At 45.8% G+C, this 26,061-nt stretch overlaps 1 protein-coding gene across 1 annotated transcript in view; it reads right to left on the bottom strand.

The window, feature by feature from the left end:
- Positions 1–26,061, bottom strand: part of Cdh13 (cadherin 13) — a 971,677-nt gene that overhangs the window by 918,008 nt on the left and 27,608 nt on the right. The gene's annotated exons all lie outside the window — the stretch shown is intronic.

The raw sequence follows: 26,061 nt of genomic DNA on the forward strand, positions 1-26,061 counted from the left end.
CCCTCAGAACCACGTTTGCTTCATTTTTGTGGTGGGTCTGCCCTCTCAAACCTATAGGCAAATTTGTCCAGATTGCATACGAGAAATAGAGTGTGCAGACATCGGAGTCCCTTTATGGCACTTTACAGGGATGGGAGGAGCTGTGTGCAGCCCTGGACCTGACTCATGACAAATGTCAGAGCAGCAGATAATACTTGTCATGCCAAGCAGCAGCCCAGACAATAACCTTCAAGCACACAGACACCAGGAGGGTGGCAAGGACTCAAGGGAACACCTTCCCACAGACCTTTAGAACAAGTGGCCTCCGTTGTACACTCCAATTCCAAGATCCGGTCTTAGAGACATTTGAAATCAAAGCAACCAGCCCTACGCCAAAGGAAATTAATAAACTGACTATAATTATGGTGATCTCAAAAACAGGCCAAAATGATAAAATGGCCTTTTCATAAGGATGGAAAGCTGGGGCTCATATCTGCCGAGCAGGACAGTCCCACGGGAACCTCTGTAGGCCCATCTTTAATTCAGATTCTTCTTCTAATTCAGACATTTTTCTCTGGCCTCCCAGCAAATGTCAGCTGAACAGCATGCCATGCCAGGTTTATGGCGAAAAGTGAAAATGCTTGGATGCAGGTTGTCAGAGGAATAAGCCTGAACAAGTGTGTTAATCCGTAGCCGAGCACCCTTGGCTTCTGCATGCTCACATCCCCTCAGGCACAAGTGCAGTGGGTATATAAGACAGCCAAGCCGGTTCCTAAACTGAAGCATTCAGATGCAGTCTGGGGAACTCAATCCTGAGCCCTGGTTCTCTGTGTCTTCTGAATCTGTGAGTTCTCTGCAGCAGCCACAACCGACCCAGGGGCCCAGCCAGGGCCTTCCACCCGCCACTGTGGCCCCTTTCCAAGAAGCTGATGGCCCCATGTTCTTCCTAACCCCTTCTCCTTCAGCCGTGTATCTGACTGACCCTCACACCACAAACCTGGGCTCCTTTCCTCTTTCACTGTTTCTTTTTAATTGCAAACTTCTGAAAAAAATTCAGAAATTAAGAGAATGATTGGTTGACTACGTACATCCTTCTTGGATCCTTATGTCTTATTATGGAAGCTTCCAGAAACATCCCAAAGTAAGTACATAGAAGTAACATCAAATGAATGATGTGCTTGGCATTAGTCTTTAAAATACCTTGTCATAATTAACAGATTTTATTTGTGTTTAGTTAGGTTTGGTTTTTTATTTCCTGAATCAGGGTCTTGCTTTATAGCCCAGGCTAGCCTGGTATTCATTATGACTAGTCTAGGCTAGACTCAAACTCACAATATTCCTGCTCCAGCCTCTCCAGTGCTAGATGGTAGGCATGTACCACTGTGCAAAACTCTCAGCTGATGTGAGTCCCCACCAGAAAGCAAGCTGGGGACTGGAGAGCTATGCCCAGCTAAGCACAGACTGTGTGCTAATGACTTCAAGGTCTGGAGTAATAATAGTAAGGACCAGAGGTGAACTTGTGGCAGCTGTCACTTGACTTAGCAAGCACACCTCCTTCACAATTGCCAGAGCTGAGGCTCAAAGGTTTTAAATTCGCCCAAGGTGTGCGGTTGGCCATCACTTAGGTCCTTGACACATTTAGGTGCTAGGATCTGCAAGCAGAGACCACATTCCCAGACAGAGAGGGGACCAACAGCTCATGCAGCACACAGCCAGCAAGGAGCAGGGGTGGCTGGGTGATGCTGGCACCGGACAAGAGGAGACTTAGCTGATCTACTCGAGGCCAAAACCAAGTAGCTTCCCCAGACTTGGTGTTTTAGACATGTCAAGGCAGAAGTCCCCATAACACACACAAAATCGTAAAGCTGAGAGCCAAACACTGGCCATCTTTCTGTTGGGGCCATTGCTACCACGGAGAGCAGTGTCCAGAGGCTGGAGCCTCCATGGCACAACCCCACACTGTACTCACTCCTTCAGCATTTCAGTGTTGCAGTGAGCAGACAAGGCCTTCCACTGCACTCCTGCACTGTTGCAGTGAGCACCCAAGGCTTCCCACTGCACTGCTACAGTGAAGCTGGGATTGGGCAAGGTCACCTTGCCATTTGACCCGAAGCTTGTCTGTATCCAGAAAACAAATGCCTGCCAGGAAGCCCGCCTGGCCTGTTCCATGATAGCTTGCACTGTCTCTGTTCTTCCCCCAACATCAGCCAGTGTGCAGAGCCTTTGCTGGGCCACCATTTTGGGATCTCCTGGTGAAGTGAGACACAAATGAAAGGGTCCAGATGACGTCTTTATCCTTCAGAGTATAACACTGGCCTTTCACTGTACCTACACACTTTGAAAAGTCAAGTCCCACTGCAGAAGGTTCCACACCCTTAGGATTGAGCCACTCGTGGCGCCAAACCCTCTTTCTTCCTCGGTGGCTTCAGTTCAAGGTCATGATTCAAGTTCTAACCTTTAGAAAAAGGACAGAGAATTTCTACTGTACATGGGACCCACTAGGGCAGCTTGAGCAGTAAGCTGCCCTCCCTGCATTGCCCCATACCATGGGGTATGTTCCAGTCATGGGCACTGGCAGCATTCAGCACAATGCCTATAAATAAGCTCTCCTTATTACAGCTCTTCTCCATCACTCAGTTTTCTGTGTGCATTAAGCCACACTCTGGACTGCCAACAGAAGGCAGAGTGTCCTGGGTATTGGAATGCTTCACACACGTTATCACATGGAACCCTCCCCACCACCACAGAAGGAAATGCATATTCTCATTTTCAGATGTGAAAAACTCAAAGCCTAAACTGTTGAATAATTTACCCAGGGGAGCAGCAGCGAGAGAGGGAATGCCTGATTGTTTCTAAGCGTCATTGTCTGTTTGCTGCAACACGTTGTCTGTGTGACCCACAAGGAGGCATGGACCTGCATGCATCAGCACCTCATCCAGCCTGTAGTCTCTGCCTATGCCAATAACCAATCACACAAGCAGGACTAGCAATCACCTATGTGCTCAGACCTCTGCATTTATTCATGTGCCCATGCTAAGGAACCAGCAACCCCCATTTCCCACTGTCTTCGGCAGGACCCCCAGGGGAAGTGTTCCAAGTTCTGTCTCTGCTAGGCTGACTTCATGTCCAACAAGGAAAGTCTTGGTTACTCTTGGGGCTACTGTGGTTTAAACACAAGTTATGGACCTAGAGAGATTGCTCAGTGGTTAAGAGCACAAGCTGTTTTTGCCAAGGACCCAAGTTTGGTTCCCAGCACCCATGTTGGATAGCTCACAACCACCTGCAACTCCAACTCCAGGGATTATGATGCCCTCTTTTGGCCTCTGAGATTAGCTCATGTGCACATATCCCCACATGTACTCATATACATAATTAAATATAAAGCTAAATATTAAAAAATAAACTACAAATATTGTATGGATGCTCCATGGTTTCTGCAAACACAAAACACGTGTGTTCTTCAAAAGCTGGTGGCTTAGCTGATGGTGCATTCCTGAATTTCTGAGAAGGGTGTGGACGGGTGATAAGGAGGGTCAATATATTCCTACTTGCACTTGGGAGGAGAAAGGTAGCTCTCATTCACCACACAACACAGAAGGAAAACACTGCACTTTCTTTCCACCTTAATTCTCAGCACTCTGTGCTGGCTCACCTTGACATAACCATGAGAGGGCGCCATGATGAGGACCAGTGGACGCGTTCTCAAGAAGAACGCCTGAAAGCCACTTACATGTATGACATGGAGTAGAAGTAGGGACACCTGGTGAAAAGGGGAGGATTTGCAGAAGGTAGGGGCGGGGTACGGAGGGTGTGGGGAGTGGATGTGGATATAGTAGAACGAAAGTGTTTTTGTGAAACCCAGTACTGAGTATGTCTCACACACACTCACTGTCACACACATACACACTGTCGCACACACACTCACTGTCTCACACACTCATTCTCACACACATTCACTTTCACACATTCACACACTCACTCTCACACACACTCACACATACATACCCATTCTCACACACTCTCACACACACTCCCTCTCTCACATACATATTCACTCTCACACACACTCACTCTCACACATGAACACACTCTCACACACTCATTCTCACACACACACACACTCCCCCAACTCACTCACACATACTCACTTTCATGCATACTCACTCCCACACATACTCACTCTCACACACGCTCACTCTCACACACACTCACTCACAAGGTAGTCTCTTTAAAACAGAGGTTCTGTTTGAAAACCTCTGAGATAGTACCTAGGCATGGTAGAACTTTCTAGGCTTGGCTAAACCTCCTGGAAGTGAAGGTTGGGGGGGGGGGGGGCGACGAGAAGCCAGGCAGAGACAGCCCACAGAAATTAAAATGTACTAGGCTGGTCCCAGTGGGACACCCACTGGCTTCACAGACTGAGAGGTCTTATGTACCAATATGCACACCTGAACGCGCACATGTATGTGTCTGTTGACAGCTTAGAGTTGTTTATTGATTCGCTGGTCATTTTGCTTTTGCTACATAAATACTCCCACGTGATCTTTGTCATGTTTTCAGTATCTGTGTTTCCCCAAATCCACATGTTGAGGACTCTGCAGAGACGGCCTAGTTGGTAAAGCGCTTACCGTGCCAGCATGAGGACCTAAGTTTGAATCCCAGAACCACATTAAGAAGTCAGGCATGGTGGTACATAGCTTTAATTCCAGTGCTGTGGAGGCGGAGACAGGGGGATCCCTGGAGCTCACTGTCCAGCCAGACCAGGCCATTGTGCAAGCTCCAGGTCCCAGGGAGAGGCTGTCTCAAAAAGCAAAATGGACAGTTTCTGAGCAATGATACATGAGGGTGTCCTCTGACCTGCACATACAGGCATACACATGTGTATGTACACATGCAACATGAATACACATATACAACACACACACACACACACACACACACACACACACACACACACACACACCATCTGTACATTGAACCCTTCACATTAAGAGGAAGAAGCTTTTGGAAGAAGTTAGGTCATGAGACTAGAGGCCCCGAGCATAGTCTAAAGTCCCTAAGGAAGAGGCCCCATACAGCCCCCTCACCACTCCCCAAAGTGAGGGATCAGAGACAGCCAGGTATGAGGATGCAGCTCTCATCAGACATAGATCTCTCCAGGGCTCTGGCCTGAGGCCACCCAGATGCTCTTCAATAACACCACAGCATTACCTGCTTCCTTGGACCATTTCCCCCACAACAGGCCTTGCTGTGAAGGACTTCACTTCGAATCACTTGTGGAGCCTGGACACCTCACGTGTGGCTCTGTAGTGAGCATCACACCCGTTATCATAAGCTGCGTGTCCACCTAGGATATATGTGCCCCAGTTCAGAATATCATATTAAGTATAAATGGCCATTGAAAATCATTTTCAAGCAACTTTTAAGCACGACTTCTTTAAGAATGTGGTAATTATTCTCCGGCTTCACCTTCCTCAATTCAGAGAAGCAGGCCATACCCAGGGAAGTAGAACTTAGACCTGGGCTGAAGTCAGGGCTCTGAGTGGCCACTGATATGCCTACAAGTTGGTTTTGTAGAAGATAATCCACATGGTACTCTGTTTTCTGGACCTTATCTTCTCATGCCAAAAGACTCAATCATTTAGACAAAGAGTCGAGAGCTATTGTAGGTACTTCCATTCTGCAGAATCAATATAAACTCGAGATAGGATCTACCCAGTGCTCACATTTTTAAGAGCGATCCTGAAATAGCTCCTCAAATCACGACTTCATTGCATATTTGTTAAGCCGTCATGGTGAACATAAGGTGCGTACCACACACTTGCTTTACCTATGTCCACGGCAGACATCACTCACTGACTGCAGTTTCAGACTCTTACCACAGACATAGAGACAGTGAGTACAGAACAGTGACTCCACACAATTTTCTATCCCAGACACAGTGGTTGTACCTACCTAAGGGGTGATGACCTGAGACACTCATATCTGGACCCTATGGGAAAAGTTTCAGGAACACGTACATGAGTCATCTTTTTCTTCTGAGCTCTAGAACAGTGCCTTAAACCCAGGCATTGTCCCTAATACTTGACTGTTTCCCCAAAAGCCTGGACTTCAAAACTCCCCTGGATCTGCTCACTTGGACCTTAGCTGTCCATGAATTCTCTCCTGCCTGCTTCCACTGCCTTGGTATAAAGGCTGCCTCTAGGAAAGGGCAGACAGAAGGACAGATACTCCCCGTCTGACTCCCTATCATAAATTTGCTAAGAAGAGGGAAGGTACACAAGTATTATAGATCTGCTGGTCCTACCAAAGAATACAAAGCACATGCTTTTATCAACAGAGAAAACAAATGCCTCTCGGTGCCAGCTCCTGATGACACCTAATGTAATATCTGCCACCACCAGAAAGCAAAAATATCATCTGTAACAGGTCTCTGCCTCCTCGGCTTGGGCCACAGCTTCTCTCTCATTCAATAACTATCGATTGAGCACAATGGTGTGGATAGCTGGTGGGTAAGACAAACAAGCCTCTCCCTGGATAATGGATGCCTTCTTCAACCCATGAGCGCTTACATGCCTTTGCCTGTGACCTCCATGGCGCGACCCCCCATCTTCCTGATTCTGAAGGACTGAAGGGCTGCCGGACCTTCAGGCCCAACATTATTTGTGGGCATTTAGATTCTAAGCATACTTCAGGTTCCTTGGCATGGCTGACCCGGAAGTGCTCAGACTGTAAAAGATAGGGTTAAAGGACCTGGATGAGATCCCTCACTGCTGGGCTGCCTTTGGCTCCCATTGGGTGGCTCCCACCATAGGCCTAAGATGGGAAGCTGAGGGTCAGCCATTTGAAAGCACCAGGAGTGGACCCGGTAGTCAGACACATTAAGCAAGAAGGCCTTAGTCAATATTTGGAGCCCGAAAGGACCAGGATGAGGCTAATGAGCAGGCAAGCCAGGAAGATCAGTCCATTATGCAGGTTCTTTCAGCTTAAACCTGGGCAGAAAAGGGTCACAAAGGGAACCCAGGGGAGGAACCAAAGTCCAGGGCCTCCACAGAGAATGTTTACTGAGACGGCCAGGGCAGTTCCCTCTGATCCCCAGTTCATTTTCTGAAGAGCAGATTCACTAGGTGCTTATTACTGCGTTCATCATCACAAGTCCTGTGTACAATCAAGGTACCAAGCCCCACGAAGGATGGATAACATGGCCACATCCAGAGAGCTTACATAGGGAAGCTGGGACTCAGCCCCTTATCCAGGACTGTCTCCTGTATGTGGAACATTCTTAGCGCCAAGCCTCTTTAGGGCTAAAAGCTGTAGGCAAGAGCTATGTTCTGGTCCCCTGGTTGTTTTTGGTTTTGCTTTCTATTTTTCTTCTTTCCGTTCCTTTCTTCCTTTAAAAAACAAAAATAGAAACAAAACAAAACAATAAAACAATATTATGGATATTGCTTTTTCTAAGGCAGGTTCTCATGTGCACCAGCCTAACCTCCAACTCAAGATGCAGCCCAGAACGACCTTGAACTTCTACCTCCTAAGTGCTAGGATTAAAGGTGTGCACTACCACACCCACTGGGGACTGAACCCAGGGCTTTTTTTTCTTGTGCTAAACAAGGGTCCTACTAACTGAGCTACATACCCAGCCCACTCATGAGGACTCAATCCAGATCCGTGCACAAGCTAGGCAAGTACTCCACATGACACTTCATTCTTAGCCCTCTGACTCACTCTCCAGGCTCATCTTGAACTTACTCTGTAGCCTAGGCAGGCCTTGAAATGGTAATCCTCCTGCCTCAGCTTCCTGAACAGCCAGGACTACAGGCCTGCAGTACTGGGCCAGCTCTCTGGCCTTTGAGTTACTCTATGTGGCTGCGCTGTGACCCTCTGGATGTCACTGATTTTAGCAAGAGCAAAGGGCTAAGCCTTCTGGGAGATCCCTCCAATAATTTTCTCAGAAGTGAGAACATCCATTTCTTAATTAATTATCTCCATTAGCTAAGCTCAATTACTTTGTGTCCACCTCCAAGAGTACAACCTTGGTCCTTGGAGACTTCCTGTTTGAATTTCCAAGGGGGCAAATATTGCCAGAAGCATGTTTTATGTAATTACTTACTGTAGATATTTCACTCTCTTTACTTAATGATTATTAAATGCTGAAATTAACTCCACACATGGCTATGGATCCCATCAGTTTAAGAGAAAGTAAATAGAGAATAGAGACCGCAGAATTCTGGGGACCAGAGTTACGGGAGTACTATCCAACTAGATGCTCCCATAAGCCTCCAACAGGCAACCTTTCATGACCTCAGAACTGTTTCCATTCTGCCCTGTAAAAGAAGCACCTGGGAGCTGGAGTGAGGACTCAGTCAGTTAGGTGCTTGCTGCACAAGCATCAGACCTTGAACTTGATTCCTAAAATCGGTATTAAAAGAAAAGCCAGGCCTGGTGCTATGTGCTTGTAATCCCAGTGCTGGGGAGGCAGAGACAAGCAGATCCCCGAGTGTTTCTTTTCCTGTTGTTGTGATGAAACATCATGAAAATAAGCACCATAAGGGATAAAGGAATTATTTGGGCTCGTAATTCAAGATTACACTCCATCCTCACAGGGAAGGCATGGAAGTGGGGCTTGAGGCAACCAGTCATGGTGTATCCATAGTTAAGTAGAAATCAGTGAACACTGTGTTCAGTTCATTTTCTCTTCTTTTCAATGACTTAGTATCCTAGCGCAGGGAATGGTGCTACCCATAGTGGGCAGGTCTTCCCACCTTAACAGACCTAATCAAGATAGCCCCCATAGACATGCTCAGAGGCCCATTTCCCAAGTCCTTCTTCATCTCATAAAGCAGACGACTGAGATTAAACACCACCCTTGGGATCACTGGCTGACAGCCCAGCTGACTTGGTTCATTCTGAAGTGAAGCGAGAAACTGTCTTAAAAACAAGATGGATAGGGCTAGCATCATGAGAAACGACACAACACTAGACACTGATCTCTGCCCTGCACACACAGGAGTACACACACACACACACACACACACACACACACACATACACACACACACACACACACACACACACACACCCCGCTATGAATTATCATTATGCAGTGGGGGGGGCGTAGGTATCCCACACATGCAGGGAAGCATGTTGGTATGCTGTGGTGAGCTGGGCAGATACATGCCAGGTGGGCATGGTGGCAGCAGCCAGTAATTCACAATCTAGATGCTGCATCCATGCAAAGAGTTTATTATAATAGAGAGATGATGAGAAAGATAGGAGAGAGAGAGAGACAGAGAGAGAGAAAGAGAGAAGAGGAACGAGGTTGAGGTCGAGGGTGCACACCTCGAGAGAGGGAAAGCAGAAGAGAGAGAAGGGAAGGGGAGGAGTGTTTCCTTAGAATGAGACATCAGGACACAGGTTGGTGCCAAGGGATGGGATTTCAAGGGGTAGGTCAGAATATTAACACACACACACACACACACACACACACACACACACACACACACACGGGGAGATACAACTTGGTCATTGTAGATTCTCAGGCCATGCCCCTGGAAGCACTGAATCTGTGTAGCTAAACTAGAAGAGTAGGAATCTGCACTTTGAACAGCTTCCCCAGGGGATTCTGTTGACATTGATATCTGAGGATTGGTGACAATGATTTGCCTGATACATGAAGACAGCCTTGTCACTGGAAGCAGGGACAACAAAATGAACACCAGCCAGTCTCTTCTCACTGTATTTTCCTAATGAGAATTCAATGTTATCTGGTATTACTTTATTGGTGTTATAAATCCTCAGACAAGGGTTTGTAAGTAGTAGCTGATTTGGGAAGTGAAGGAAGAGCTAGGAGGATAATAAAGAGGGGAGATGAGAAAAAGAAGGGGACACAACTGGGTGGTAGGGGGTCAGTAAACAGAAACTTGGGGTCCACTCAGGGCCTCAGAAGCCAGAGCAGAGTACACAGGTCCTCATTCCAACTTGAGGACAGCTCGGGTGGTATTGATACGATCACATCTTGTCAAGTGTTGACTGAACCTTGCTTCTGGGAACTTGGAGGCTTCCATCATCACTATGTGTGAATGCTAGCTCCAGCAACTGAATAGAGACCTCAGTAGACCACAGGTAGGTCTGTCTCCAGCATCTGGATAGAGCCCTCAGGTAGACCACAAGTAGGTCTGTCTCCAGCAGCTGGATGGAGCCCTTGGTAGACCACAAGTAGTTCTGTCTACAGTGCCTGGATAGAGCCCTAGGTAGACCACAAGTAGGTCTGGCTTGAGTTGTTGAACTGCCCAAAGGTGAGAGCACACCCAGACCCCCAACAGTACCTGGTTCCTCTCTACCAAGTCCCTAGCCAGTGAAGGTCAAGTGCATTTAGATGCCCTGTTCAGTGAATAGGGGAACACTTGGGTCTTACAGAAGCCTGCTCTCTCTTATCTACTTCATGGTTTAGTTATGATGGATTAAACATGACATACAATTTACCACTGATGAAACTGATTATGTTTACCATGTTGTACAGCCATCACTACTGTCCTGTTCTAAGACAGTCACCACCCAAAAGAGGAATTCTATCCCATCAATGTCCACTCCCATCTCTTTCTCCCCTATCACTGACAGCCACAAATCTGAATCCTGTATCTGTTTTGTACATTCCATGGCACTGAAATCATACTGCCCATGGTCTTTTTCTGGATTATTAAGCTCAGCATCACACTTTCACAGCCTACTCAGGTTGTATCATGGGTGATGTCATGGTCTGCATGTAAAGTGACCCAATATGGTCACATGGTTCTCAGAGAGACATGGCTAGAGGACGGGGCTCACTGGAGATTGGGAATTGCAGGCTAAAGCAACAGTTCCTACCTGTGGCTTATGAACCCTTTTGGAGGTCAAATGACCCTTTCACAGGGTCACCTAAGACCATTGCATATCAGATATTTACATTATGATTCATAGCTGTAGCAAAATTACAGTTATGAAGTAGCAACAAAAATAATTTTATGGTTGGGATCACCACAGCATGAGAAACTGGATTAAGGGTCAGAGCATTAAGAAGGTTGAGAGGCACTGCTCTATCGGATCCTTGGCACTCTAAGATGTAGAGTCTTAGGTACACCCATCCCCACAGCCATGATGAACTATACCTTCTCGAACCAAGAGTCAAAATAAATCCTTCCTCTCTTGAGTTATTCTGTTTTGTCACAGTGACATGAAAGTAAGTGATGCCAGAGATCTCCTTTCCTGGTTGAGAAAAGTTCCATCAAATAGAAACACAGTCCTCTTTATTTTGGATCCCATAGGACACTCCCAGCCCGTTCTCTGCAGAATGTCAAGAGCACTATATGCACCAACTTTCCAGGAAAATTTCCTATACTTGTTATCTCCATTCATGTTCCAGGTCCTTGGACTAAGTGAGCTGCCTTCTCCTCCAGCTCTCTTCTTCCTTTCTTCATGGATGGTACTGACTGACAGGACATCATATGGAAGTAAATACTTTTCCCCACCCAAGCTTTCCCTGTAGAGGCCAGTCCCAGGATCCCTTTCACTTAGTTCCAGCCCCAGGCTCTTATGAGCTCTCTACCACCTTGACCTTCCAGACCTGGGGATAGTAACAGCTTCCTACAAGGGCATATGCAGACAGGCACAGTACTGGTTTTCATTTGTTTCTTCCAGATTACCCACACCCCTGAAAACAGTCCATGTCTGATGTCAAAGCATTCTTACAGCCTTTTTGAGTGCAACACACCCCTCTCTCTTGGGCTGTTTCCATAGTCTACTAGCAGTTCTCCTTGGCAAGTGTCCCATGACTCTGGTGTCTCTAACATCCTGGGGTCTCCAGTGAAATCCAGGCTTCACTCTCACAGCTTCACACAATGGCCTCTCTGGGCCTCCATGCAGGGACACCTCTAACACAGGCCTGGCCTCAACAGCTTTCCTTAGCCATGGAGGGAGATTTCACAATCCCTTTCTTGTATCCTTGGCTATAAAGCCAGAACCACATGGCCTGAGCTGTCAAGTTCTATTACTTGCTGGTGCTGGAACATGCACCCTCATTTAATTACATCTGCATCAGCTTTCTGTTGTTGATGGTTTCCTTCACTGTTTAATTTCTTTATTTTTTAAATTTAATTTAATTCATTTCTTTAATTTTACAAATGGAAAGCTTAGCTGGTGGGGTCTTGTCCTAAGGTCACCATCCTTTTTATTCCATTTAGCATAAGGCTTTTCTTTAATCTGTTCATCTTAAGCACTGGATTTAGTTCCGTTACACTTCTTGGTGCTCTTTTTCTCTTCAAATTGTACATTTTGCATTTTTCCTTCCTTGCTTTGCTCTTTTCATTATAGAGATGCAGAAAAGTGACCACTAATAACCACACAACACAGTTAATACTAAGCTGTCTTGAAATCTCTGCCAATACTATTAATCCCAAACTCTTCAATTTGGCCTCAGGTAATTTTTTTGGACAAGGGTAGAAAGCAGCCACATTTGTCATCAAAATATCACAAGAATGGTGTCTAGGTGCCAACTTTATAAGGTCTGGGTCTCTAAGGGCAACTCAGATATTCAACTTTGCAAAGCAACAGACAGGTACCTTTGGCATCATCAGACACTTGATGTTTCTTAGTCAACAAACCAAGCAAAGGTTCATCATCTGGTTCTCCACAGTCCTCTACTCATGTCATGTTTCTTTGTCTCTGTGAAAGGCTTTGTTTCACTCAGGAAAAAGTTTGGAGCACTTGGGACTAGCCAAGGTGGTAAGAATTTCCAGGGATAAGAGGATAAACAGAAGCAGTTCTTGCCCTTAAGGAATGAACAGTCTAGGCTGAAAGGAGATAAATGAACAGGAAACACTCACACCTTGCAAAAAGTACTCAGAATTGGGGCAACAGTATCACAGAAAACTGAGCTTTTAAAGCCGAAGAGAAGGAAACCTTCTTGCATAACATGAACTTGTATTTTAAACTGGAACTAATAAAGGTTGTGTTTAGATTTTCCCCTACTTTTTTCCTTGGCCCAAACCCTGTGGAATATACTAATAAAAAGACATGATCAGTCGTGTGCCAGTCTACCTAAAAGACAGCATGCTTGGCCAGTGTTCTTATGAGAGAAGGAAGATTCCAGTGACAGCTGCTTCACACAGGGAATTGAGAAGGCCACTAGAGAGGGCATAGGTGACTGCAGATGAATGAGGTTCATCAAAGACTCCCATGTAATACTCCTATTCTGATCATGACTTCCTAAAATTATTCTCGAATTGAGACAATAGATTTCCTGGATCATACTGAGAGTCATTTTTCTGACAGGAATCAAGAAGCCATCAATCATGAGATGGTAAATCTGTAAGAGCAAGGTCAGAAGGCAAGCTCATGTAGATTATACTCTTAAAGAAAGTCTTACCCAGGACACACTGAAACTATGAAGACACTTACAAGTGATGTGCTCCTGTGACAATATCCAATTCTTACCTTCAAAATTTCGTATGTACATGTGAAAAGGCTAAACAGTTGAGTCACTGTGGTATCGGGCTCCTTTAACTCTGCCATTAATGTTGTACATACTACTGTAGTGTATGTATGAGGCTTTGTGAACCTGGAAACATGTACCTGAAACACACCTCTGATTCTTCCAAGCTCTTACTAAGAATGGACCCTGTATTCCTGATCTGTTGGAAGAGCCTAATTTTGTCTACCTGATCGAGGTACCCATTAATTCACTCATCATGTATTAATGACCTATACATTGCCAAGCCTTGTGTTTAGCACTGGGATCCAGTGTGTTTCCCCTGAGTTTCTATGATGAGACAAGCACTTATCAACAACAGTCATCATAAAGAAACAGGAAACAATGTGTCTGTCACCTAGGCTTTGGAGAAGGGGCATGTGATGATGGCCAAAAGACAAGGAGGAGAAACAATCCAGATTGACAATCAGTCTTCTCTAAGAATTGACAGTAGAGCTGAGATCCAACAGGGTTAGGAAGCTGAGCCTGGGAAAAGGCTTGAGGTAAAGTGGCAGAGGAGATGAAGGCTGTGTGTATAAAGCCTGTGTGACATTCTCAGCACTGAGTGAATACCCTTGTGGCTTATATGTAAAGGCTAGAGTGGCATGAGATGAAACAGACATTGGTGAGTGATCCTCATGCAGAGGCTGGCCGCTCATTGGAGGGCTTTGCTTGAGTTGAATCCCTGTAGCAATGACAAGCCATTGAAAGATGTTAGGCAATAGAGTGGCATGGTCATATCCATCACACTGACATTTTATGGAGAACACTATGACTAGGATCAAATGGCTATGGTGAAACCAGCTGGGGACATATTAATATTCAAGGCAAAGTAAAGGTAGCTCAGATTGAATGCTGCCAATGGAGGTGGGAGAAGCCGGCAGATCCCTGCAATGTCTGTCAGACACAATTTACAGCTTCGAGAGTAGCTCTGAGGGAGGGACAAAACTGCTGGAGAGAAACTGGGAAGAACACCAAACAGTGCAGTCTGGGGATGAAGATCATTAGTTGAGTTGGAAACTATGGAGTCTGGGGTTCCTTTTAGACATGCAAGAAAGAGGCCAGGTGGACAGCTGGGTAGGTAGCTCAGGAGCTTTGGGGTAGATAAACAGAAGGACTCATCATGTGAGTCACTGGTGATCAAACAGGTGAAGCCGGGAGCAGAAATGAGATCATTATTGAAGATAAAGTTTCACATAAAAAGCACTTGGAGCACTGATGGGCACAGACGGTGTGTTTAATAACCCTCATCATCCTCTCACCACCCCACCCCCACCCCTTCTTCTTTTGAACAAGAGGAATAGGAGTGAGTTTGAGTGAAGTCAGGAGGAGGCCTATTCCTCAGAGGGAGGTGAGCCAGCTGCAGATGGCTACTTCAGCTTCCTGGGGTCACGTTGCAGATCCAGCACAGAGAGCTCTGTGCACTCCATGCAAGAGCCAGTTCTCTTGGCTTTAAACTCTGGCATCCTTACCTGCTCTCTTGCTCTTTTTACAAATAGTTTGTATTAAGGATTGAGGTCACAGAGGTTAAACTTGCAGGATGGTGTCCTCTTCAACTTGAACTGCAGCCGAGGAAAGGCAGGAAGCGACGCAGAAGGCTCCTGTGCTGTACTTACGGGTTCCAAGAAGATGACGCTGGCGCTGTGGCGAGCTCTGCACTGGAAAAGATCTTTGTCTGCATTTTCTAAAGTGCCCAGTGACTAGGAATGTAGCTCAGTTGGTAGGGTGCTTGCCTAATGTTCATTAAAGCCTGGGTTCAATCCCAGGCCCTGCATAAACCAGACCCTGTGGTACATGCCTGCAATCCCAGCACTTGGGGGTTGGAGGCAGGAGGATCGTAAGTTCAAGGTCCTACATAACAATTCTGAGACTAGCCTGGGCTCTATAAGATACTGTCTCATATTTTAAAAAAATAAAATAAAAGTAATTTCTAAAACCTCTAGAACATCTTTAATGCGGGAATCATAAAGGGAAAATGGCAGCTACGTTTGACTTCTCGATGTTTGACGTGATGTCAAGAGCTATGGAGTCAAATGCATTTCCCTTCAGGAACAGGGCGTCTTCCTGCACTGCGACTGGCAAGCTCATGGGGTCTGTGAAGAGCTGTAGCTCTCCCTGTGTGTAACGCCACCAGCTTCTTCCTTCTATCAATTTGGCATTCCACTGATAGATTGGAGCATTTTCCTCAGAGCCTGTCGGTATGTTTCAAGAATATATCCACATAGTAGATAGAAATAAAAGATGGGTCATGGGAATTTACAAAGAAATCATCTCAGGTTCCATTCACATTGAAACTAAGGAGCCAATCCCATAATAGCTAATGTCAGTGAGAATGTAGGATGAAATTATCTCCCTGTAATTCACTGTAGGGTGACTTTTATAGTTCTTTTTTTTTTTTTTTTTTGCCATCCAACATACTGATCCAATAGCACTTTTAAGTTGCGAAACTGTTAAGCCCGCTGATATGATATTCACTGCCGGGTATGCTGGCTGCCAGTGTTTGGATCTTTCCTCCCGTCACAGTCGGAATGAAAATAAAGGTATCCATCAGTATTCTAAATGTCACGCTTCAAAGCTCCCAGGCACTCTTTCTTCTGACACCTGATTGACAGATTATGGCTTTTTGATATCCATCAAATTAATAGATTATGACTTTCTGAAGCCAGAAACTAGACAATTATTGCCACATTCTATCTGTAAAGAGATAACTTATTCCTTGTCATCTACTGTGTCTCAGAAGGCAGCCCCCATCCCGCCAACACGCGCCACAATTATAAATAATGCTTCCTTTCTTTCCAAGGTGCCCCCGCCTTGAACATCCACGAAATAGTTCACTCGGAAAAAAAAAAAATGTTAGCACAGAAGATGGCTGGCGTGTCTCTGATTTCTCAAAACTCTCTTCCAAGTTTAAGTATCTGTCACCTGGAATTCCCAGAGAGACATCCCTCCTGGTCTTCTATGGCTGTATTATAGGAGCTGCCCAGGTGTAGCCTTAGGGATACAAGAATCCAGGAACTGTCGAGTCCAGGTGTCTGCTCTTGCTGCTGCTAACACAGGCTTTCGGCCTGACACAGAGCCAAGCAGAGAGGACGAGCTCCTCCACAGGAAAGTCACCCCACTTTCCATGGCCCTTTATCTACCCTCTTGCTCATTTCAAATACCATAAACTGGAGACTGAGCCCGTTGGAGTGCTAGCTGAAGGTGCAGTCTCCATTCAGATTGGAAGAAAGAGGTCTTTAAAACGCCTATTTAGAAAGAGGTGAGGCTTAAACAGGCAATCCTACCAAGCATGGAGGGTGAGGGCTGAGGCCAGGTGGGTGCCAAGCCACTCACACGAGGACCAGGAAACTGGGGTGGGGCTTCCTGTCAATTCTCCTCCCACTGAAGGTGTTGGGATGCTCTGGGGTACTAACTCTGTTTGCTCATAAGGGGGACCAGAAACACCAACAGGACACCCCACACAAATGGTTTTGTTCTTCTCCTTGGGCCCAGAGTCCACCTTCCCAAGAGCTGGAAGATAAAAGGGAGGTCTCTTCCAAAGGTTTAATTAGCACACTAACACACCCCACATGCTAGAAAATGCATGAGTGAGCACAGCACCAGACAGGGACAGAGTCTGAAAGTGTTCCGACTTGAGAGAATTCAGAAGATTGATGCCAGCACGGTTGTCTTTGTTGCCAAGACGCCCACGCTGAGGCGCTTCTAGGTACATGTGAGGAGGAAGCCTGAGCCAGTCAGGGCTGGAGTGGAGCTCAGTGGTGGAGCACTTGTTTAGCATGCCAGGCCCTGGGTCCCATGCCAAGTACCGAGAAGAAAAAAAAAAAAGAGGAGGAGGAAGAAGACAAGAAGGAAAAACTATGCCACAGCTGGGGTATAGTTCAACAGCAGAGCACTTAGCACCTGTGAGGCCCTGGGCTCTATCTCTAGTGTGGCAAGAGGAAGAAGAAGAAGAAGAAGAAGAAGAAGAAGAAGAAGAAGAAGAAGAAGAAGAAGAAGAGGAGGAGGAGGAGGAGGAGGAGGAGGAGGAGGAGGAGGAGGAGGAGGAGGAGGAGGAGGAGGAGGAGGAAGAGGAGGGGGTAGAAGAGAAGAATCAGAAGCAGTCGGGTCTATGGCATATTCTCTCCACTCTTTACCCCCGCAATGTCCCTGTAGGCACTCCAAAGTGAACACTATTTTTCCTGCCCCCAACATGCACCATTCGGCAATGGGTCAAGTCCAATCTCACAAAAACTCAGGCCCTTCCATTTCATCCTCACATCTGTCTTGTGAAACCTTCAAGCCTCCTAGACTTGTTTATCCAGCACCCCATCTCTTTGATGTCTGAGGTCTACCATGGCAAGACTAGTTTTATATGTTTACTATGTAAAGTCCAGTAACCAGATAAGTGCCAGGGTTAGAGTCACAGCTCATAATGCTTGTGGCCATGAAGAATGTAACCCCCAAGGCTCTTTTTCCTGAGGGGGGTTGCTGTTCCTATAGAGCTTTGTTATAATATCATTCTTAACAACCTGTTGACATGAGTGTTGAAGCTCCATGAGTATTTATTGAATGAATGGATGAATGAATGAATGAATGAATGAGTGGACAAATGGCAGAAGGAAAGAGTAGAAAAAACTGAGACTAAGCAGCAAATAGAAACATTAATCTACTGAGTCCCTCCGTGGAGAAAGTATAGAAATTCTACGGGAAATAGTCATGGAATATTGGGAGAACAGGGCTTACTGACTGGCTCATATGACCAGGGTATGGCACTGCCACTTGACGCCAGAGTGCCTACCATCATATAGCAGCAAACATCGTTGTCTTGACTACTGTAAAACATGACCACACAATCAGATCGAGTCAAATCTTTCTGGTCCTTTCGATTTGTGACTGCGAGAGCTGTGTTCCCCTCTCGTTTGTAGGAAAGCTGTCTTCAGGTCGCAACACGCACCTTGGTTTAGATGAGTTTGCATTGAGCCTCCTCCAACAGATTGGATCTCTACTTCTCTGTCTTTGCCCCCGCCCCCCATCTAAACACCTTTGAAGCCAGATAGGAAGCTGTGTGGTTATCTGTGCGGTGTCTCCATGCACATGGTTTCCAAGAAGTCACCATCGATGCTGGGTTGAGATTTCTGTTTGCTGACGTGCTTGCTTTGAGGTCACACCAACTCTGTGAGCAAGCCCAGGAAACTCGTCGGTTTTCCAGGGGATGAAAGGGTTTGTCTCGGAGCATGCTATCCTCCAAGCATAACAGCAAACAGCTTCATCAGAGTAGCCGTTCGGAGGAGACTCTCAAGTTGGGGCTTGTTTGCCAATGACTGTCCCTCATAGAAGGGAGTGAGGATAGTAATCTAGTTCTTACTTGAGATTCTAGCCAATTTCTTCCTATATCTTCCTCCTACTTATATGTAATTCGGCCCAAGCTGAGTGTGTCATTTGGTCTCTAGAGGTCCTAGAGCAGTGGTTCTCAACCTTCCTAATGCTGCGACCCTTTAATACAGTTCCTCATGTTGGGGTGACCCCCATCCATAAAATTATTTTCCTTGCTACATCATAACTGTAATTCTGCTATTGTTATGAATCATAATGTAAATCTCTGTTTTCTGATGGTCTTAAGTAAACCCTGTGAAAGAGTCATTTGACCTTTTACAGGGGTTGTGACCTACCAGTTGAGAACCACTGTGCTGGAGTAGAGCCTGTGGGAGGTTAGGAGAAGTAAGAACTATAGCTATGCAGCTAAGGAGAAGTCGTTACCCATACATTAGAGTGAGGGTTTTGTTTGTTTGTTTGTTTAGTTGGTTGGTTGGTTGGTTTAATTTTTGTTTTCTTGCTTATCCAGTTGCTTAGGGGTCACCTATATTCTATAAGGAAGCCCCATAGACTTTTTGGTTCGCCAAGTTGAACTTTGCTGAAATCATACTTTGGCCTGTCATTAGTACCTTACCTGGTGGGAAGCAAGAACAGGCATTTGTTTACTATTCCCTGGAAAAGGTTTACCCAACAGCTCCACAGCACCTGGTGCAAGGTAAGTCAGCACACAAGCATCCTTACCCTGTGGGGATTGCTGTTCTCTCTTCTCCACACCAGGAGACACCGGGAGGCAAACCCATCAAGATGGCATTCTGCCTCCAGGATGGGGAACGGCGGCAGCCAAGACGAGAGTGCTTTGTTTATATGGCAGGTACTGAACAGCTGCTGCGGCAATTAGGACCAGATGTTCTGTGATGACAGGCAACATTATGCTCAGCTATGACTCCTCCTGACTCCCCCACTGATGAAAAATGACGACATGGAGGAGATGATTTATGAACGGGAAATCTATGGATGTGTCTTTGAGGCTCATACCTCACTCACTACCTCAAACAACATGCCAGTCTATACACTAAGCATTGCCAATGTCTGGCCCGTCCTGAGAATCTGTTGGAGGCTCACATCCTAATCACAGCCCAATCTGTCATGTTGGATGGTCCCTGTGCAGCTGCCCTGATGTGACCCAGTAAACAAACCTGGCCGCTCCACCTACAAATGTGATTTGGAGAAGTGAATTTTAATTTGTTCCAATTCACTATGGCTTTTGATTTTGCTTTATGTATTTTCTTTCTCTTTTCACGTCATATCCACAGGTGCCTAAAAGATAACCCAGTGGAAAAGAACAAAAGAAGAATGCAATCCTTCCCTCCCTCCCTCTCTCTCTCTGTCTCTATCTCTCCATCTCCTTCTCTGTCTCTGTCTTTCTGTCTCTCTGTCTCTCTCTGTCTCTCTCTGTCTCTCTCTGTCTCTGTTTCTCTCTCTGTCTCTCTCTCTGTCTCTCTCTGTCTCTCTCTGTCTCTCTCTCTCTCTCTCTCTCATGTCATTCTGTAGCCCATGATGACTGGTTTTCCCTTGGCATACCAGGCTGACCTTGAACTCTAGGCAGTCCTCCTGCCTCAGCCTCCTCACCATCCCTGCCCAGTTGTTCCTTCTTAACACCAGGTCACCGCAGCCATTGCCCTGACTTTTCTGGGAACCTTTGTTGTGTCCCAGTGGTCTGTCCTCGGGAGCACTTACACTACAACATGAAGTCAACAGCTTTGGTGGACACTGACAAAGCTCTTCTTTGCCTTGTTAAGCTTTCTGTTAATCCCCAGAAACTGGCAGAGGGCCATCTGACCAGACAGAGGCTGCACGAACTCAGAGGCTCAAGAACCTCTAACCTGGAGGCAAGGAGAAGTTACCCAACAGCACTGCCTTCCTACCTTGATCTGTTCCTCAAGCCAGGGCAAGATGATTGCTGTCTAATAGCTTCTCTTTATCTTCTTCAAAAGGGAAGATGAGCAAGTTGAAGGAACTCCCCCATACTGAGTAAACAGAGTGTGTCTTTGCCAATGGGTCCAGGAGAAGTAGCAAGTGAAAAGCCTTAAAGAGATCCATTCATCAACCCTCTAAGTAGAGGTCAGGGCAACTGTCTTTACAAGCTTACCAACCCAGCTGGGGTACATCACACCAGAGAGAGTGATTATCAGGGGAGCAAATGGTTCAGCCCAATTATATATGCTTAATTGATCTACATTCTAGGGGGCAAATTCATATGGAAAAGGTTTGCCAGCTAATCACAGGAGAAGAAACGGCATCTTAATTGGGTGGCACTGCACTGGGCGGTATTACAATTAGTTACAATGTCTAATAAGTTATCTATAATGCTTTTAATGAGAAACATTTAAGTCCTTCTGGAATTTTTCCAGTCAAATTAATTCTCGGGACTGGAGACAGTATTACAAGGAATGTTATCGGACTTACAATTAAGTCACTAGTAGAATGTGTCACTTAAAATAAAAGGCTCCATGGCTAAGCCCCGAAACACCCACTATTTTCTGTGCAGACTTTATCAGTGTGGCACCAGATAAGACATATCATAGGAGAGTCCATTTCTGGTGAGCTTAGTAGTATATTGCAGTCCTCACAGCTTGAAATGCCAGAGCTGGGCCCCTAAAAGAATTGTCCTTGTGTCTGCAGATGCCAAGTGCGTCCTACAGGTTACTAGGAAAGAATGGCATCCCCTAGAAGTGCCTGGCTTGCTGACTGAGTCCATTTTGTACGGATGGACTGCTCTGGGTCAGGTGCACTGTGGGTAACTCCCTAGGTTAACAGACCCATTAGCATCTGTCCTTTCCCTGGGAAGATGCTTCTATCTCATAGAATCTCTTCTCACTGAAGAACCAAACAGACACAGCTTTGATTTCAGAACAAGGGCTGGTACTATCTTTATGTCACAGCCAATCCTCAACTATCCCTACTCTGTCCCCAAGTGCTGGCAGAAACCATGACACAGCTTAGAGCATTGGTTCTCAACCTATGGGTCACAACCCCTTTGGCAAACTTCTGTCTCCAAAAATATTTGCAGTAAGATTCATAATAGTAGCAAAATTACAGTTATGGGGTAACAAGGAAATAGTGTTATGGTTGGGAGTCTCCACAACATGAGGAACTGTACTAAGGGGTCCCTGCATTAGAAAGGTTGAGAATCGCTTGTTTAGAGCAATCAGAAGGCCTAACTTGTTGACAACCCCTTGGGCTACGATCTCAGAAAAGTCACTGAGTCACTGAGCAAGCTTGTTAAAACAGGCCCCACCCACCCTAAGGACTTTTGAATCTGCAGGTGAGAAGTGGAGCCTCAGAGCCTCTTCACAATCAGTGCCATCCAAGAGGATATTGAAAGCCACGGCCCAGACTGCTGCTTAAGACAAAACTGCTGCCCAAAGAGTTGCCCTGGGCTGCAGCCTGAGGATAAGAACTGCCCCCGCCATATGGGTACAGCGTACATCACTACCAACTTCTTTTGTCACTTGTGGAGTGAAGTCAAGTCCAGCAGAACAAAAAGCAGACACGGCACCGTGTCCCAGGAGTCCTTTAATTGTTACCAGGTCTAACCACCTCTAGACTTGGTGGTTTCTATGAACTCTTTCCCAGCATGGAGGGAAGGATCCACATTGTGGCCAGGGCTATGGGACACAAAGAACAAAGTCTTAGGTTGCAGAATTTAGCAGAACAATTGGAGGAAGGGAGCCTCAGTGGTCATATACTGCTGCTTGGGAGTGTCTTACCTTCCTGGGTAGCCCAGCCCCATCTCCCTGGAGGGGCAAAAGCCATCCCATTTGTCTGCTTGGTATTCATGGCTTCGGGCACACAGATGAGTTCTGAAGACTCACAGCACGGCCCTGGGAAATGGCATAGTAATAGATGGAGTAACATTCTAGTTGAGATGAGAACTTGTGTTAATATTAGGTCAGCCTGACAAATACAGGTGTTTCTGAAAATCTGTATTAAGCTTTAACTTATCTCATTTTGAGACAGCTTTGAAAGTGGAGCATAAAAAGATTGAAAGGGCTCCCTGACGACATGGTCATAAATGCTGCATGCTGTGGCAAGGCACAGGAACAGAGAGGCCCAGACTACAGCGAGCGGGAGGGAACTGCAAAAGCTGGAGGCTTCTGGAACGCACAGTAGCAACTGTGGGTTTGTGCCTACCTCAGACTCCATGGAGACACCACCTCAGAGCCTCCCACCCCTGTGCCTAGTATCCAGGCTGTGGACTTCTGCCCAGCTTGGAGGGGACATTGAGTGGTGTTCACCTCCTCACGGGTCTGAGCTTCTCACCTCCTGCCCCAGGGCTTCCTCCTTGACTCTAGAGAGAAAACTGATCTCATAATCAACACCCAGAGGTGTCGGTGAAAGAGGGGGTAACTATTTGATCAATGGAAGATGAGAATGTGTGGTTATATGCTCCTTCTGTTTCCCTGTACCCTGTGGAGGAGGCTTCTGCCAGAGTTCTCCTCACTATCTTACACTCACACAGTGCAATAGCAGCTGTCCCCTTCACTCCTGTTCCCCAAAAGTGTCCTCCCTGGAATAGTGAGAATGGGCAAGCCCTCTTCTTTGGGGGTATTTAGCTAAATCAGTGAAGAAAGGCTGATCTAAAGAATACCACCACTGTGTCTATGCCCCAGCTAGGGTCGGTGAGGCATGGTGGAGATGATGGAAGAGCCATAGGCAGTCCTACACATGTGGGTTATGTGCTCACTTCCCAGCAGCTGAAACACATGGATTTTTGAGCAAGATCAAAAGCACACAGTGGGCAGGACAGAGACTGTGTGGTTTTGGAGTGACGCAGGATTAGGTTCCTATGAGCATCTGGTCACAACATTGTGGTCCACCAATCACTATCTAACCTTTTCCTGAGTTGTGTCTGCTTTCAAACACCTTATTTGACGGCTGCCTCTTTGACAAGGAGATCATTGTCAGTGCACCGTAACTCCTGCTGAAACCAAGCTCCTCGAACCTATGTACTCTGCTCAGGCACACTGCAGCCTCCCCAGGCTTGGGGACAACAGATGGAACTCAGCACTGTGCTCAGGAGCCATTTGATGAGCAAAACTGATGACCAAAAGCCCCTGAGTGGGGAGAATGCAGCATTAAACAGCTCCTCTTGCCTCTGGTAGGAAATCTAGAACAAGAGGGCAGAGTGTTTCCATATTCATTTGCAGCAGGAACTTGTGAATGAGGCAACTAACTGTTTTCACCACTTTACTCATGTCTGCAGGAGACCAGTAAGGAGCTAAAAGTAGAATCTGAGTTTTCAAATAAAGCTGAGTAAAGTGGGCTAATGTAGAAATATAGACGTCATCATAATGAGGGCCAGCTATACACATACACATACACACACACACACACACACACACACACACACACACACACATATATATATATATATATATATATATATATATGCACATATGGGTACATGTGTATACATGCACACATGCATACACATCTACATGTATATACTCATGCTGATACATATACACACATATACATATGTACACATATATACATACTTGTACATAATTCATCCACATACATACATCCATATGTATATACACACTTTGGTACATAACATTTATGTACCTATATTTATATCTAAAATGCTTTCAGCTTTTTGCTATACATGCTACATCATACATGTTAAATAAAATTCATGTGATGCTACATGGTCAGTGTTTCACATAAAAATCCGTTACTAATAAATAGAAGGAAAATCCACAGTTTTGTTTGCCAAACAATATGGATGAAATTGTAGGTATAGTCAACAGGTAGAGATTAACAATATTTTCCTTTCTTTGAAGAAAAATAATACCAAGATATTAAGGCCATTTAAAGGCAATGCATGAGAAAACCTTGGCTCCCTCCTTCCTGGTATCAGCTGCATGGACTCCCTGGCTCAGAAAGATGGCTGGTGGCCCCGTCTACCTGCTTGCCATACTAACAAATCCCCAGGCACACGTGTGCTTGGTTTGCTGGACAGTACCTGGGGTTCGAGCCTCCAGTACTGTGTACTGAGCTGCAGCTGAGCTGCTCCCGGCCTTCTCTCTGCTCTCAGGTCCTGTCATGAATTACGAATCAGCTAGCACCAGCCACTGTCAGGGCCCAGGGGGACAGAAAGGAATGATGCACACTGGAATATGTTCAGACAGTACAGAAGTGGGAAAAATAAAAGGAAAACATTACTTCTTCCTCCTCAAGGCAGCTACTGTGGACAGCTTAATGGGCTTCCTTTCTGTCCTTTTACACATCCAAAAGCAGTATGCTAATGTTCACTTGCTTTTAAAGACTAATATGGTGAAGTTTTATAATTTGTTGACCTAACAATACACCTCTTCTTGGGGACTATTCAGCATTACTCATTCTATGGGAGAGCACAGCATGCTTGCTAAATCCACAAGTGTCCCACATGCCTGTGTGAGGATGAAGACATCCTGAACTTGCTCAGTAGCCACTAGCCGCATGAGATCTCTGAGCACTTCAAATGCTTCACATGACTGAGATATTGGATTTAAAATTTTCTTTCATTTTGATTAATAAAATTTAAACATTGTCACAAAGTACCTAGTAGTTACTATATCGAACACCATAGACTCAATGAACCCCTTAAAGGAAAAGGGTGTGTTTGCTGTTCCAAAGTCATCTGTAGTAGGTATTGACGTGACACACATTCATGAGTGGGAATACCACAGTGCTACCTCATCCCTCCCTAACTGAGTTTCCCCAATACTATGTGCTATACTAGCAATGAGCTGGGCTCCTCTGGTCTACACTCACTTCTAGTAGGATGTAGGAAAGATGAGCCTGGCTGCTTGGGAACCAGCCTTATGGCAGGGGGTTTCTTTGCATTTAACGCTCTTACTGGAGAAGGGCACAGCTGCCCTGCAGCATATCCAACAGGTGAGGACCTTTCTAGAAGGTGCTAATGCTGATCTCTAGGCTTTCAGCATGGGAGAATCTATACTAATCCCCCACTTGAGGAAAAGGGTCTGCTGGCTGCCTGGCTGGAGAAGGAGCTAGCAACTACCTTTTTGCTCCGTGCTCACCATAATGGATCATTAACAGCTCCCCATATTAAAGCGTGACACACAATATTTCAGTCTGTCCCTTAATGTCTCCCAATTACCCATTCCTATCAGTTTCTGCCCATCCCTCCTGAAAAAAAAGCACCAATAAAGCCTTGGCTGCATTTTGTGTAATTAGGCTGTGATCAGAGCTCTTCTACGACAATGGATGATATGCAT

Source organism: Peromyscus eremicus, chromosome 5 (assembly GCF_949786415.1).
Source record: "Peromyscus eremicus chromosome 5, PerEre_H2_v1, whole genome shotgun sequence".
Taxonomy (NCBI): domain Eukaryota; kingdom Metazoa; phylum Chordata; class Mammalia; order Rodentia; family Cricetidae; genus Peromyscus; species Peromyscus eremicus.